Below are 15,783 nucleotides of genomic sequence, written 5' to 3'. Positions count from 1 at the left end.
AAAGCTACTGGAGAATGTGCTTTCACAAAATGAGAGAGCAAACCCAAGAAGCAGCAGAAATTCCAGTCCAGGAGAAGATGAAGGGCGGTCTAAGAGCTACTGAACATGGTCCTAGAGAACACTCTATGGGCACTGGAACAGGACCATAGAGGGTAGTGGGAAGAAGGTCCCCAGCAAAAACTGAGACTGACATGTTTTTGTTAGGGACTGAATGTTTGTATCTCCTCCCCAAAATTTCGTATGTTGAAGTCCTAGTCCCCAGTGTGATGGCATTAGGAGGTGGGGGCCTTTGGGAGGCAACTGAGTCATGAGGGTGGAGACCTCCTGAATGGGATTAATGTCCCTGTAAAAGGGACCCCAGAGAGCTCCCTCACACTCTTTCTGCCAGGTGAGGACACCACGAGAAGCCAGCCAGCCGTCTGTAACTTGAAAGAGGACCCTCACCAGAACTGGGCAGCTGGCACCTGTCTCAGACATCCAGCCTCCAAAATTATGAGAAATAAATTTCTATAGTTTATAAGCCACCCAGGGTCTGGTACTTCGTTATAGCAGCTCAAACTGACTAAGATAATTATCCAATATGTATGGGTTTTTTCTTTTGAAATATGACAGCCCTTTAGGGGAGTTTAGGAGGGAACTGGCAACAAAACAATACAAAATTATGCAAATTATCAACTCCAAGGAAGACAGAACTCTATACGAGAGAGAGCAGTCATAGTGTAATTACTTGGTAGTAATTGCAGTAGTGAGCCATGTAGATGGTCACAATGTAAGCATTTTAAATATGTGATTTTTACCAGGAATTGTGAGATAACTCTATCGGGACAGATAGAGGTGGTGAACTGGTAGAGACGGTAAAAAAGCTAACATTCCGTCACTACAGTAAGTATTGCCTAACACTGATAACTGAAGTAGTACTGTAAACATATTAGTTAGAAAAATAAAATTCCTTAATGTCATATCATCTAAATGCATTGTAGGCTTATTTATTTAATAAGTGTCATTACCTGATGAAGGCAGCCGATGTTAAATTTGTATTCAGTATCTTTAAGCCGCAGTTGCAAAATGTCACATTGTACTTTACTTCGATCCCAATTTATAAGAGCTAGAGAATGCTGACTACCACTGCTTTCCCGAGTTGAAGTGGTGGAATCTAATTTTGTTAGTATCATGGAACGATTTACCAAGTGCGTGATCACTATGAAATGGAGATTTTATATTGTTCCCCAAACCAATTTCATTTTGTCCTATTCATGCTTCTGGGTATAATTTAAAAGGTCTTAAAAATTGAATCACCCTGTACTATTATCAGTGCCTATGTTAAGTAACAAGAGTATATACTTGACTCCCATTTTCCTTTTGTTAATTTTTTTTTTGTCATAAGAAAGTCACACAATCAGAATGAGGATAGATTGAAACATTAAGATTCAGTAGATTTCTTTTCATGAGAAAAGTTATAATAAAAAGAGGAAATAGAATAAAATTCACCCTGAGATGGCAAATGATCGGATGCTAACTCCTTCCTCTGGCTCCTTTACTTTTGCAGTCATCATTCTAGATGCTTTGGCCTGAAGGAGCTTTTAGGTAATTTAAACACATCCTCTGTTCTCAGAACTGAGATAGCCAATTTCATATTTTCCATTTTGCAAGCAAAGTGGAAGAGGCTCTGGGTGGAAATGAGATGAATGTTTAGTCTAGGCAAAAATATAATTGCTCTGTTAGAAAACACCTTCATCCAGATAGAAAAATTAATGTAACTCATTCTGGTGGCATCTTCTTGAGTCAAATACATTTCAAAATAGGGATAGGATAGCATACAAGCTCTGAAATTAAAATGCAGAGATACGTTTGTATCAAAATCATTTTCCCTCCATCCCTGTAAAATAGGAGGCTACTGCCCAGAACAAACCCGAGAGCCCTCACCCACAGAGGTGACGCACATAGAAAAATTCAACAGTTCGCATTGGTGCGCTGCTGCCAACTCCGACATGAGAAAAATCCAAATTAGGTCCTAGACCTACCTGAAGACGATTGCTCCAGGTTATCATTTCATTACAGCATCTTTTGGGCTTTAGTGATCATTTTTAACTTTTTTCTTCCACTGGGGAAAGAACTTCATTAACTAAATGTTCTAATGAACTAAACTAAAACTTGAAATGGAACTAAAATAAAACTATTTTTATTTGACTATTTTATTTAATGAAACTAAAATAAAACTAAAGCTAAACTAAATGTTTTAATGAAGATAACAACTGAAAAACATTTGGGGTTGAGGGTGATATTTCTCAAAGTCAGGCGAGACCCATGGACAAAGACAATACTTTCGGCAAAGTTGGAGGCCCTCATATGAACTCAGAGAAAATGAAAATGGTCATTATTTTACTGCCATTATTGTATTTTGGGTTGAGAAAAAGTGAACTGCTGAATTTGTGTTCATGTAATTCAAGAGATGTTTGCCAGCTGACAGGTATTAAGTCTGTAGGTAGAAATCTCAGTCTGGGATTTTGTTTGATACTCATTGCTGCAAATATCAACTTAAAATATACTACATCAAAACTGAAGAAAAACAGGCATGTCATTGATAGCTTTCCTTCTGGAAAGATCTTGCCTGTGAGCCCCTGGAGAAACACTGCCTCCCATGATAAAACAAGGGAGGATTTGGCACCACACTGCCTTTCAGTGTCCCACAGACCCAAGTGTCCAAACACAAAATATCATGCAGTTGTCTGCACCGGTTAAGATGGGGGAAGGCATAGAGCCTGCCCAGAACACCCAGGCTAGGGTAAGGAGACAATTTCCAAAGGGCTCCCAGAGGCAGGCTAGGGACCAGGATTCCAGCATAAGCCTGATGATGGGAACTCTCCTCCTGTCCATTGCGTTCCCAGTGGTGGCCTACAACTTGACTTAAGGAAGAGACTTCCCCTCTCCACCCAAACCTATGGCATTTTCTCCCCACCTGCTCTCTCCACCACCTGTGGAGCACTGGTTTGGTACCCAGGCACCTGGGCTGCACTCAGCCTCTGCCATCTAGAGCAGGTGACTTCAGCTCTCTTGTCTCCTCTTTCCTCATCTGTATAACAGGGAAGATGAATCCAGTACCTGCTGTCTGGGGTTAATATGAGAATCCAGGTGATGATCTGCTTAGCACTGAGGCTGGCATACAATGTGCAAGGAGTGGCAGTTGTTAAATGTTTATCTATTGATGCTTTTAATATTTGTTGGCCTCCTGCTAAGTTGTGATGTTATGGGACACAGAGATGGATCAGACACTGTCGTCCCCTCAGAGAGACCACAGTTACCACCTGGCTCCATGTCTGACTCTTTGGGACTGAGACATCAGACATCACTCCAGGGCATGAATATGAACTCCCCGCTCAGGCTTCCACCCACCCTGTGTGTCCCACCCAGGATGTCACAGCAGCACATCCCTCTCTATAATTGCTATTTGCTCTCCCAGCTTCAGAAAATCTTTTACCCAAAGGCTTTCTCCCCCTCTCAGAGTCCTATGGGAATTATGATAAGTAGGTTTTGGAACTCACAAAGTGGGAGAAGGACAGTTTCATAAAGGGGAGGGATGAGAGAGACAAAATAGCAGGGATCTCCTTCACTAAGGGCTGTGCCAACGCTTGTTCACGGGATTTAACACACAGCTCTCAGAGAGGAAGTTTTGTTTCTGACTAACGGCATTCATCCCACGCCAAAAATAATCAGGAGCCAGGGCCACAGTCAGCAATCAAACAGCAAGTAGGTACCCAGCCCTCATCTGCCCCCACGTGCTAAAGGCATAAAAGACCATGACCCCAGCATGCCTTTGGCTGAATGCAAGTGGAGAGCAACCATACCACTTGGGAATGTCACTGCCTAGTGACAGATCTTCTGAATCGAGCCCAGCTTTTAAAGCTAAAAGTCCTCAGGGTCCTCATTATGTTATGCTGCAAAAGTACAAGTGCCCACAGAATAAGAAATGAGCAAAGGAGGCAGGTCGGGAGTGAGGAAGATGTGTGCTTGGAGGTAAATATGGCTAAGTGGTTAATATCACTTGACTCATGGGAGCCAAACATGTTTGGAAGCTGGAGTCTTTATGTGTCCAGATCTCTTCTCAGGATGCAGGGGGGAGATGGGCTTCTAAGTCCACAGAAGTGTGCTTTAGCCTTTGAGTGGTACTTGGGTCCAGAAGACAAGAGTGGCTTTACCTACTGATCTTCATCCTCAATGGCCCCACCAAGAGCCATCTCACTGAAGGGGACCATTGAGGGCTCTCAACAAGCCTGCAGGAAGTCAGCTGCCCCCCTATTCTGCAAGCTGAGTTTGCCTGACTACAATTTCCTTCTTTCCTTTTTTAAGGAACTATATCTAATAAACTAACATCCCAGAGAGAAAATGAGCATATTAAAGGCTAAAAAAGTTATAAAGTCTTATAACTTTATATAATATAGTGTTTTTCAAATTTGTTTGAACATAGACCTGTGTGTGTGTGTAAAACACCCATTAAGACCCGTCTTCTGGAGCACTGTGTTGTTCTGCCTCGTGGCAACAGCCAGGAGAGGGAGCTGTCCATGGTCCCACCACAACTGCACTTGAGCTCACTGTTGGTCACTGTTGGATCCACCTCTCTGACCAACCCATTGCCCACTCCCCAAGTATCACCCTGAGCATCACTGACAGTAGCCTGCCAGGCACCGAATCCCCATACAAGGTACAATTCTAGCCCTGAAATGATCCACAGAGTCCATCCAATACAACCCAGTAATTATATAAATGAGAAAACACCTAGAAAGGGGAAGCAAGTTGATAGCTAAGGTAGAAATCGAATTTGGATTCCCCAACTCTTTTTTTAAGTGTTACTTTGACTGTTCTATTCCTTCTTCCACTGTTACCCACCTCTTGTCCACCTTGTCTGGGAGACTAGCAGTTCTGGTTACACAGCCCCGATTCCTAACATCGTCAGACTCAATATAATGCACTGTATAACATATATCTTGCCATTTCTCCTCCAAAGCAGTTCCACTTCCCATTCCAATCCCAGATTCCACTTCCCATTCAACACCACCACCATCCTTGTAATTAGTTGCATGTAGGACACAAAAGCCATTTGGGACCTCTCTTATTCCTTAATGCCACATAATCAAAGACACCTAGATGCATAAAAGTAGACATATGAGGAGGTTTGCTTGTTAGGAAGACCACTCAGGCTACAGTAAGAAAATGGATGTGGCTGGGGCTGGTTCCTCTGCCAGGGAAGTCTTTTCCCCAGGTACCCACATGGTTGGCTCCTTCACTTCCTTTGAGTCTCTGCTTAAATGTCAACTTGTCATCTTCCCAGTGAGGCCTTATCTGACTACTTTAGATAAAATAGCAATCTCTCCCTATTTCTCTTACCTGGCTTTATTTTTCTAAATGTCACTTATTAGCTCCTCCCATCACATACCTTTTTGTTGTTGTTGTTCATTTGTCTTTTCTCTACCTGCCTGCATGACCTTGTAAGTACAAGGCTTTGCCTGTTTTTTTATACACTGCTATGTGTCTAATAGCTAGAACATAGTAGGTGCCCATTAAATTTGTTGGACAATGTTCTAAAAAACATTATTGTACTTAACCCCCTTTTTAGGAACATCAGGGTTTTTTCTGGGGTATAAACCTACAAATGGAATTGCTGGGTCAAAGAGTTTGTGCAAATTCAACTTCACTTATGATTTCCAAATTGTTTTCCAATGTGGTTGTATTAAGTTATGTGCCCATAGGTTGTGTTGCCAAGTTCCTACATCTTTACCAACCCTTGATAGCATGTCTTTCTAATTTTCAACAGTAAGAGTAGTGATTTTCAGTTATTTAGGAAGAATGATTCTCCAGTATAGAAAATATATACCACATAATACTGGAAGGAAATGTATCAAAATGTTAACAAAATAGTAATCTCTGGGAAGTGGAATTATTGGTGATGGCTAGTGGGGCAGAGTTATAACTCACTGTATAAATTTTCCTGTTTTTATGTGTTTTCCCCATCTCTCTTATGTTCCTGGACCACAGGGCCATTTTTCCTTACCCCAGGCCATACTGAAGAGGAGCAAAGCCTCAAAGGGGTCTCTTAATAAGATATAGAAATAATCCAATGCCCATCAACAAACGAGTGGATAAAGAACATGTGATATATACATACAAGGGAATAATATTTAGCCTCAAAAAAGAAGGAAATCCTGTCATTTGTGACCACATGGATGAACCATGCCTGAGGACATCATGCTAAGTGAAATAAGCCAGATAGAGAAAGGGAACAAAAGAAAAACCTGCATGATTGCTCTTATACGTGGTATCTAAAATAGTCAAACTCATAGAAACAAAGAATAGAATGGCGGTTCCCAGGCGCTGGGAAAAGGTGAGATGGGGAGTTACTGTTCAACTGGTATAAATGTGCAGTTATGAAAGATAAATTAGTTCTGTGCACTATACAGTACTGTACACTTAAAAATTTGTTAAGAGGATTCATCTCATATTAAGTGTTCTTAGTATAAAAAAAGCAAAAAAAAAAAAAAAGGGACACAAGGAAACTTTTAGAGGTTGTGGATACATCTGTTACTTTATGGTGATGGTTTCATGGGTATGTGCATATGTCCAAATTCATTAAACTGTGCACATCGTATATCAATTATAACTCAATACAACTGTTTAAAAATAAGTAAAATAAGTATGAGACAAGGAGATGCAGTGCTGGCTTACAGAGCTAGTGTCTCCCTCCAAAGGACCAGGCAAGGCTAAGGCAGGGGAGGAGAGACCAGGATGGAGAAGGAGGCAGAGGGAGAGCAGAGTCAGAGAAGGTAAAACAGGGGAACAGCCTTTTGTCCTGGAGACCAGGGAGCTGAGTAGAAAAGGGGGGTGTCAAGCCGTTGTGGAATGTAGGCAAGTCCCCTGCTCATCCATCACCTGTGACCAATTCATCAATTAACAGTCCTTTTTTGGAGATGGATCCACAACGGAAAGACCTGCCTTGATCAGGACAAAATGGCCCAGGATTAATAGAGAATTTCCCAATGAGCTAGAGAGGCAGTTGACACTCTGCCAGATACATTTTTTCAGTTCTCAAATTTTCTACCACCAGCATTCAGTTTAAAGAGAAGTACTACATGGCCAGGGTTTCTGTAAATACATTACATGGCCAGCACTCCCTGGTGGGTGATAATGATGTATCAATGTAGATTAGGTTAATTTACAGTTAATCAAATGTAATAAATGTACCACCTTGTGGGAGAATGTTAATAATGGGGGAGGCTGTGCATGTGTGAGGGCAGGGGGTATGTGGGAAATCTCTATAAATTCTTCTCAATTTTGCTATGAAAACTGCTTTTTTAAAAAAAGTGTAACTTTCCAAAAAATTCCACAACCATCTAAAAAGCATCTAAAACAGGAAAAGCAAACCAAACTAGATTTCTATAGATTATCTATGAAGGATTAAAAACTGTGCTGGTGGGAATTTTTTCATCTATGATGCTAAAGACCAGAAGAGAATGAAGTAACAGCTAAAGACATCTGAGGACGAAAGATTGTTTCCAGGGATTTCCTGTGCAAGTTGCTGCTTACGTGCAAGACTAAGAGAAAGACATTATCACAAAGGCAAGAGCTAAGAACAAATACAGCTTCACTTTTGGGGGGGAAAAAAAACACTTGAAGAGGTAGATCAATTTTAAGCAAGATAAGAATGCAAATTAAGTACTTAATATGGGGAAATCCTGGTTTTAAAAAAGTGCTTGTAGTGAGTCCTAAAATTAATTAAAAAGTTAAGTCCAATTGCAAATATGACTGCAGAAGTGAAATTTTCAAATTCCATGATGGAAAAGAAATATAAAACAAGAATTGTATAATGTAATGTCGATACATAATCACAACCTACATTAACAGAGAACAGGAAGTAGGAAGGAAGGAAGGTGCTGTAAAAACGTGCTAACTTCTCCAGCTTACCCAGGAGGAACAGAAGGGCAGTATTTCATTCTGATCTGGGGTAATTAGAGAACCATAACTTGAAAATGTATTTTAAAAACTTAATGGTAGCTATGAATATAATTAAAATCAGAATGTGTACCTTCCGGATGACTGTAGCTGATAAATGAAAATAAGCAAGCCCACTCTTTCTTCCCTACCCTGCTTTATTCTTCTGAACACGTTTATTTTTGTCTACTTTCCTCCATTAGAATGTGGGCCACTTGAGAAGACTGACTTTTTATTCACTGCTCACCCAGGGTCCCCATAGAACCAAACAAATACCTATTTGCTGGTCTTAAGTTCCATTTTTTTAAGTAGGCAAATGTATTATTTTCCTCCTAGCTTTCTTCCATTGCTTTAATTCTTAGACTTTCTAAACCCTGAGAACAAAGAATCACTAAGATTTTACTCCAGTAGCTTTATGATGTTAATTTTTAAAAATTTAATTCATTAATCCACAAAGAATTTATTTTGCTGATACAGCATGAGGTTAAGATTTTCCAGCACTGCTGGCTAAGTAATCACTCCTTCCCCACTGCTGTGTGATGTATTTTTTGTCACGTGACACATTGTATATATCAGGCTCCTCTTCTCAGCTGTCTTTTCTTATTTCGTTGCTCTGTTGGTTAATTTTTACATCACAGACACTCTTAAAATTTTTATATACTTAAAATATATGTTACTGTTAGGAAGCACAAGACCTAATCTCTTTCATTTTTATTTATAATATTAAATAAAACATAGCAGTGTTTACTTCTAGTGAAAAATCTGAAAGAATTTGAATAATCAGCGATAAGAGGAATGGCGGAGAAAGTTACATTCACACAGTGGACCGCTATGCATCAAACAAATCAAAGCTAACGGCTCTAGCTGAATTAGCACCACGCCTGTGAATGTACTTAAAGGGAACATCGCTTCCCTAGTTTAGACATTCACAGAGAACAATGCTCTCACAGCCCACACCAGCTGCTGCCGTGGACAGGGCCCTGGGACTTTTAAAAAATCCTATTTCTGAAGAATTCTTAATGGCTTCGAAGAACGTCATGACATGATTAAGTAAAATAATTGAGATAGAAAACTGTAGGTGCATTTTGAGTCCAGTTTTGAGTCCAAATCTCTATCTTCCTGTTTTAAAGGGTAAATGGAATGAATATGACGGTCAAAGGTTTACCTTGTACCATGGAGTTTTCTTTTTACCATAGTACTCTGTAGTTTCCATATTTTCATATTAATAATTTTAAAACCCCTTTGTTAAAACACCACACACGAAGAAGAGGTTAAAGAGCTTATCTGAGATGTATGACCAGCGAGGCCCACTGCCCGCAAGGCACTCAGTGCGGCCCAAGCCGGCCTCGCGCTGGGTCCACCCCAGACGGAAGTCCTCAGGCCCTGGCCTACCCACACCCTTGCCTGCCAGCTCTCTCCTCATGCTTCCTCCTCAGACAGGCGCCCTGCCACACTCACCTCCTGGCCCAACGTGGGACACGACGCGCTGGTTGGAACTGGCCAGGCAGTGCTCCCGGAAACAGGCAAAGTTGAGGGCCAAGTCCTGCTGAAGCTCTCAGCTCACTGCTGTCTCTGCCACTGTCATGACATGAAGCCACCGCCTGCCGACAACGATTCCATCATGTGTGCTTATTACCCAGACTTTTAATCCATAAATCCCGCCAGATATGGGAGAGTGACGGGAAGAGGGAGGGTATCTCAGGTCTCATGGTCTTTTTCAATTGTTTTCTGCAATTTGAGAAAACAAGCAGATAAATAATCTCGAAGTCACTCCTTTCTAGTTCCTGTTTACCCTGTTGTTTTACTTCATGGGCAACCGTAGAGCTTTGGAGTTTTGTTTTTTAAATAGGCGTTTGGCTTTCCAGTTCCCATCACCTCTGCAGAGGCTGTAAATACCTCCATGATGTAGTCTATGGGGTACTTGTTCTGGACCAAGGAGGGCCAGCTATCTGGGAACCTTCCCAGCTCTGCGGAGGTGGACAAAGCAAGGGATTGGTGATGTGCAAATACTGACCCGTCTGTCACATCTGTAGGACACCACCAAGTATGTCTATGAACGTGGTCTCATCCAACCCTCACAAAGGCCCTCAAAGCTATCGTTCTTTCCATTTGGAAGACGAGGGAACTAAGACTCAAAGAGTTTTAAACTTGTTTGCAGTTACGGGACTGGCCAACAACAGAGCCGGGGCCCCAGGCTTCAGAACCCCTCTTTCACTATGAAATTGTAATCTTATCAGTGTTTAGCTATCTCTGGATTAAACGTATTTGTTAGAGGCCACAAGCTGCTAGAACAAATGTTCACTTAAGGAGATTGCTCCATATTTTCTAGACACTGGCATCTGAGTTGACTATAGAGAAATGATAAACATGGCTTAGCAGAGCTTGCATGGAAAGAAAAGAAATTCTAAATTGGAGCTTTGCAAAAAAATTCCAAATCCAAATTCTGAGTTTTCCCCAAGGGTCATATGCTAAAATCAAACGTAATTATGGGTTGATTTAATCTACAGAATGGCTAATCCATAGATCATAAACATGAGAGGCCACAAAGAATCAAACCCAAACCAAATAAGAACTCAAGATATGATTTGTTAAGAATTTTAAAAGAGGAAAATAAAACAGATACCAGCATGTCTCAGGAGCAGATGATCGTGGAGAGATGCCGGTGAGATTTTTTTCTTAAAGATATTTATATACATAAGTTACCTCACCAGCAGCCCTGTGATAGAATGCCTTAAGCGGTGTGACTTACTTCACACATCCTACAAATCCTGACACACATATAGACATACAAATAATACATTTGCAGTCCTCTTGAGTTAGTATTTGCAGCTTTTTAATAGTAAATACACTGAGGAATCAAACAGGACTTAATTCTATACAGCGACATGTTAGTTCAGGTTTATTTAACATCAAACAAATCAAAGCTAATGGCTGTGGTTAAATTAACATCCACACACATGAATATACTTAAAATGAACACCACTTCCCTGGTTTGGAAACAGCATGACCCACAGAATAAAGCTCTCACAGCCTACCTGGCTACCACGAGGCAGGGACAGATCACAGCTGGAACCCTGGGTCACCAAATGGCCAGCCTCCGTGGTGTCCCCAGTCCCTATGTTCTCAGCAGAATGAGGACAACTATAGCTGTCCTGCGGAGCTCCCCCTTGGTGTGGAGAAGGGGCCGTGTTCGAGTGTTCAGTGCTGTGCACTCACATTTAAAGAGACAGAAGAAAGATTGCTTTTGTACTGAGTCAAATTCTCCAATAAAACATTTTTTTAAATTTTTGAGAAAAATGAGGTGTAACCTTGCTTTTGAAGGTGGGAGTCAAAGACACCTGGAGATTAGGAACGAGGTGCTGTTCTCTGGTCGAGAGACAGACGCCCGGGTCTTGGTGGTGGGTGTGATTTTGGGCAAACGCTCCTATTCCTCCTTCTTCATCTGTGGGATGGAGATAACCATCGTGCCTCTCTCTTGAACTGTGCTAGGGATTAAATGTAACAACTAACACATGCAAACTCAATGCCAGTTACACTAACCACTCAATAAATGGTAGTGATACTGATTAATATTACTTTTCCACATTTAAAAAGAGACAGAAGAAAGATTGCTTTTGAACTGAGTCTAATTATCCAATAAAACTTTTTTTTTAATTTTTGAGAAAAATGAAGGGTAAAATTCCCTATAGCTTCCACAATCTTGCTAAAAAGGAATTATGTTAATTAAGCATACAGAACAAATGTAACAGTGAGATTTCAAATGCTGACTTCAACTCTTTCCAAAGCCAAGAGTACATTTGAAGTATCTTTCTACATATATCATTTAAATATCATTTGTTATAGAAAACAAATGGGTAATTTTTTTTAAATCAAAGCTTTGTTCTTAGCATTTTTCCTTAGCAACTGAAATGGCTTATTAAAATGAAATAGAGAAAGAAATCATTATGTGACCAAAGCAAGTAGCAAATTTTAAGAGATATTAGTGACAAACTGGAACATACTCAGTGGAGAGATCAAGAACCCATGGTATGGGAAGTCGTTTCTAAGTTCAAGCGTCTAGTTTGGTTTTAGGGCACCATAATCATCTCCCATTACTGACAAGCTGTCCCTTGGAAGAGGAAGAGTTTTGCCTTTTCCCAAGAAGTAGAAATTAGACTAATTTTTTAAGTTTTAAGGAGACAGATTGAACTTAATTATTAAAAAAAAAAAAAAAAAAAGGAAAAAAAGAAGAAAGCCAAAAGAAAAAAGTACCCTGCCCAACTTTCTAACAATTACAGACAAATTGCTGGCTGCTGAGGAAGACAATAAAATGCCCTTAAAGATGCCAGTTCGCCAAGGCCAAGGATGCTACCCCAGCCTCCTCACTGGGGCCGCCTCCTCATCTACCCCACCTGCCCTTCCGTTCCCAACACGCAGCCAGACAGCTCTTTCAAAATGGAAATCAAACAATATATGTACTTAAAACATTTTGATCCAGTGGTTCATAAGATTGTCTTCACATTAGAATCATGTGACCACCTATAAAAATTCTGATTGTCAGGCAGTATGTCAGACCAATTAAAATCAGAATCTCTGGGGAGAAGGGCCCAGGACTCAGCATTTTTAAAGCTAGCCAGGTGACACCAGTGTGTACCAAGGGAGCCCCAATGCTCTCATCCAAATGCCCAAGTTCTCACACAAGACCCACATGGAAGAGCCGCCATCTGCCTTCCAGCCACCTCTCCCATCCCACTCCCTGTCTTCTCTCTCTACTGACTTCTCAGCTCCACTAGCCTTCTTTCTGTTTCTCAGTTACCATCACCCCTCCCATCACAGGACACTGGCCCATGCAGTTCTGTTGTGGGGAGCATCCTTCCCTCCCCATTAGACCAGGCCCCCTTTCAGCCACCGCCCTCTCTTCAGAGCTGATCCAAGGGAGGGCTTTCTGTGTCCTCCCACTCCAGACTGGACTACTTTCTTCCCCACCTGTTACATGACCTCAAAATTCAGAAAGACTTGACATCAGAGGACAAGTCATGGTTCTTAACATAAACCTTAGGCGTGTAAGTATTTGCTCAATGATCAAATCTCATACTAAAATCTGAACACCCAGGAGGGGTGGGTGTTCACACTGTGTTGTTCATGTTTTGGTGACTGTCTACTCACTGGACTGTAAGATCCTTGAGGCCAGGGATCACCTCTGTCCATCTTGCTATCCACAGACCTTTATGCAATGATACACTCTAGGCAATTGACAAGTATGTGTTGATATGATTATTGCCCCTGATCTCAGGAACCAGCAAACAGTGGTGCAGATAGTTCTGGACTTTTTTTCTCCCTGATTTCTTTTATGATCCTTTCTGGAATGGGCATCCCAGGATCTGTAGGTGCTGTGAAGAAGTCACCGGCACCAATGGGAGGGTAGGAGCCCAGCAGCACAGACGTGCTCTGGCTCAGGCTTGGGCTGGGGGCAGGAGAGCTGGGACTCAGAGGAGTTCTGGACTCTGGATGGATCAATGCAAATCTCTCTCCATCTTGGAGAAATAGCACAAAGCCTGTGCCTACCTAGGGTGTGGTCAACAGAGCATATCCAACCCTCGCTAGTGAATCATTCCAGAGAGCCAAGGCAAACCCAAGGAGACTAATTATATTTTTTCCCTGACATCACTTTTAAAATATCTCCCTTTGCAAATAAATAATCAAATGGAATGAAGCTGTTTCATTTTAGACCAAGGGCTTCTAATAGGTACTTAGAGAAAAACAGCAGTTTTCAGAATTTTCACTTCCATACGGCTCAGATGAAGATTGCATAAAACCTGCCCCAGCATTTACCAGTAAGAAAGAAATGGCTTTCTTGGCCAAGACCTAAGCCTGTGGGGCCTAAGCTTCGGCTGTGCTCAGAGGTGGTCTTGTTCTAAGGACCCAAAGGAACCCAGATTCATGGTTATGTAGTGGTGCTGTTATTGTTCAGTTTTCTAAAGGGAAAATTTTCACGTGTTAGATGTGCCTACAGATTTCAGCAATGCTACCATTAAGATGTACTGAGGTACAGCAATGGAACCAGCTTAGAGTTGAACAGATGCCTGCTTTAAAACAATAATTGTCCTCTCCAAGTATTACATTATCATGGCAGAGAGGACCTGCCAGAGTGCCCTAATTTGAAAAACAGCCCAAACATGTATTTGCATTTCCTCTGGTACGTGTTATCCTGGGAAGGCAGGCCAGGGGGCCTCTGTGCACAGATAAATTCAATCTAACGTCATGGCCCCGCTAAGCACTTTCTGGATCCTTCAGCCTTTTCATCCCAGCATAGGCGTGGGTCTTCGATGTGGTGGGGAAGATGGCGCTGATTGGAACAGCTCAACAGTTTTCAGACTAGAGCTCCCCTCAGAATCTTCAGAAAGACTTGTAAAATCAAGATCATTAGGACCACCACCGGGGTCTCTGATTTCTTGGGTAAAGAAAGACCTGAGAATTTGCATTTCTAGTGAGTTCCCAAGTGAGAGAAATTTATTTCTTACAGTCTTCCCAGGTGATCCTGCAGCTGCTGGTCCACTACTTGGAGAACCACTGTGCACCTGGTACTGTTCAACCCTGACCACGTATTAGAAAACCCCGGGGAGTCTTTAAGCCCTGCTAAGCCTGAGGTCCTCTCGCTGTTTGATTTAACTGGGGCTAAAGGAGACAAAGTAACCTGCCCTGACACATTACCTAAAGCAGCCTTTCTGAAATAGATGCTAGCACCATCTTTAAAATATAAAAACAGATCCAGAGAAGCACACAAAACAAATGTGTAGCTCGGTGAACTACTAAATGGTGAGTATCCCTGGGACCATCAGACAGGTCAAGAAACTGAACTTGGCCAGCCACCCAGAGGCCCTTCCCCATCACAGCCTCCTCCATCCTGACTTCGAGAGTAATCACCTCCTTGGTTTCTTTTTAGTTTTTTCACACTTACGTATCCCTAGAAACTAGTTTCAACTTTGCCAATTATTTGATACATCTTCTCAGTCTCTTATAATCTTCAGAGTTACCACCATTCCTTTCTTTTCCTTACATTATATATTCAAAAACCCAAGCCACTTAACCTGTAGTTTCCACCAGTCTGGATTTGTTTGGTTGTATTCTTATCTTGCAGTTCAGTTACGTCCCTCTTTCCTATACGTTTCTTGAAATTGCAGCTGGATCCAAAGTCTTGATTGGACTCCAGTTTAATCGCATTGGCAAGACTATAGACACGCTGTGTTCCTTCATTAGGAGGCCACGTCTAGCTGTCTCTCTTTTTGTGTGATGTTAGCAGCTATTAACCCATAATGCCCAGGTCTGTTAATTCAGTGGGGATTTCAAAATGGTGGCATTCTAGCTCCATCATTTCTTTTTTTTTTTTTGCTTTTCATTGGAATGCTTTTTTACAACAGAGATGCTCTCCCTCATCAACTATTTGGTTACCCAGTAGAACAGTTCTTCTAGGAAAAAAAGAGTAAATGCATCCTTCTTTCCCTTTATTGACCAGTTCATAAGATAATGAAAACCCATGAAGTTAATCAGTTAGTTTTTTTTTTTTTTAACTATTATTAGCTCATGGACTTAAAACATATTTGATGGGTTTTAATTCATTGCAATTGTTATCCTTATTGGAGCAAAAATTGTGCCATCTGAGGCAACTGGGAGCCTATTCAGGCTGGCTGATGACCTCAGTGGTCTTTGATAACTTTCTTGCGACCTGGTATGACAATATATTCCAGGCTTATTGGCTTTTTTATTTCCTGCCCCAGACCTGGGATCAATCATGATTTCTTTTAACAGGAAATGAAATCTCAAGACCAC

The 15,783-nt window shown here is 41.4% G+C and overlaps 1 long non-coding RNA gene across 2 annotated transcripts in view; it reads right to left on the bottom strand.

Annotated features, from left to right (window-relative positions):
* The window catches only part of LOC135321844 (uncharacterized), an 82,912-nt gene extending 71,257 nt beyond the window's left edge, over positions 1 to 11,655 (bottom strand). Inside the window, exons 1-3 of one of the 2 annotated variants that reach the window (XR_010381999.1) lie at positions 11,286 to 11,655; positions 11,013 to 11,188; positions 9,436 to 9,705 (exon numbers count right to left, since the gene is read on the bottom strand). This is a non-coding gene — a long non-coding RNA (uncharacterized LOC135321844). Of the gene's footprint in view, positions 1 to 9,435; positions 9,706 to 11,012 lie in introns of both variants that reach the window. The other variant, XR_010381998.1, reaches the window with a different exon arrangement.
* Between the last annotated feature and the right edge of the window lie 4,128 nt (positions 11,656 to 15,783).

This window comes from Camelus dromedarius, chromosome 8, assembly GCF_036321535.1.
Source record: "Camelus dromedarius isolate mCamDro1 chromosome 8, mCamDro1.pat, whole genome shotgun sequence".
NCBI classification, from domain to species: Eukaryota; Metazoa; Chordata; class Mammalia; order Artiodactyla; family Camelidae; genus Camelus; species Camelus dromedarius.
The sequence above is the reverse complement of the archived record's forward strand: the minus strand, read 5'-3'. Positions and strand labels throughout refer to the sequence as shown.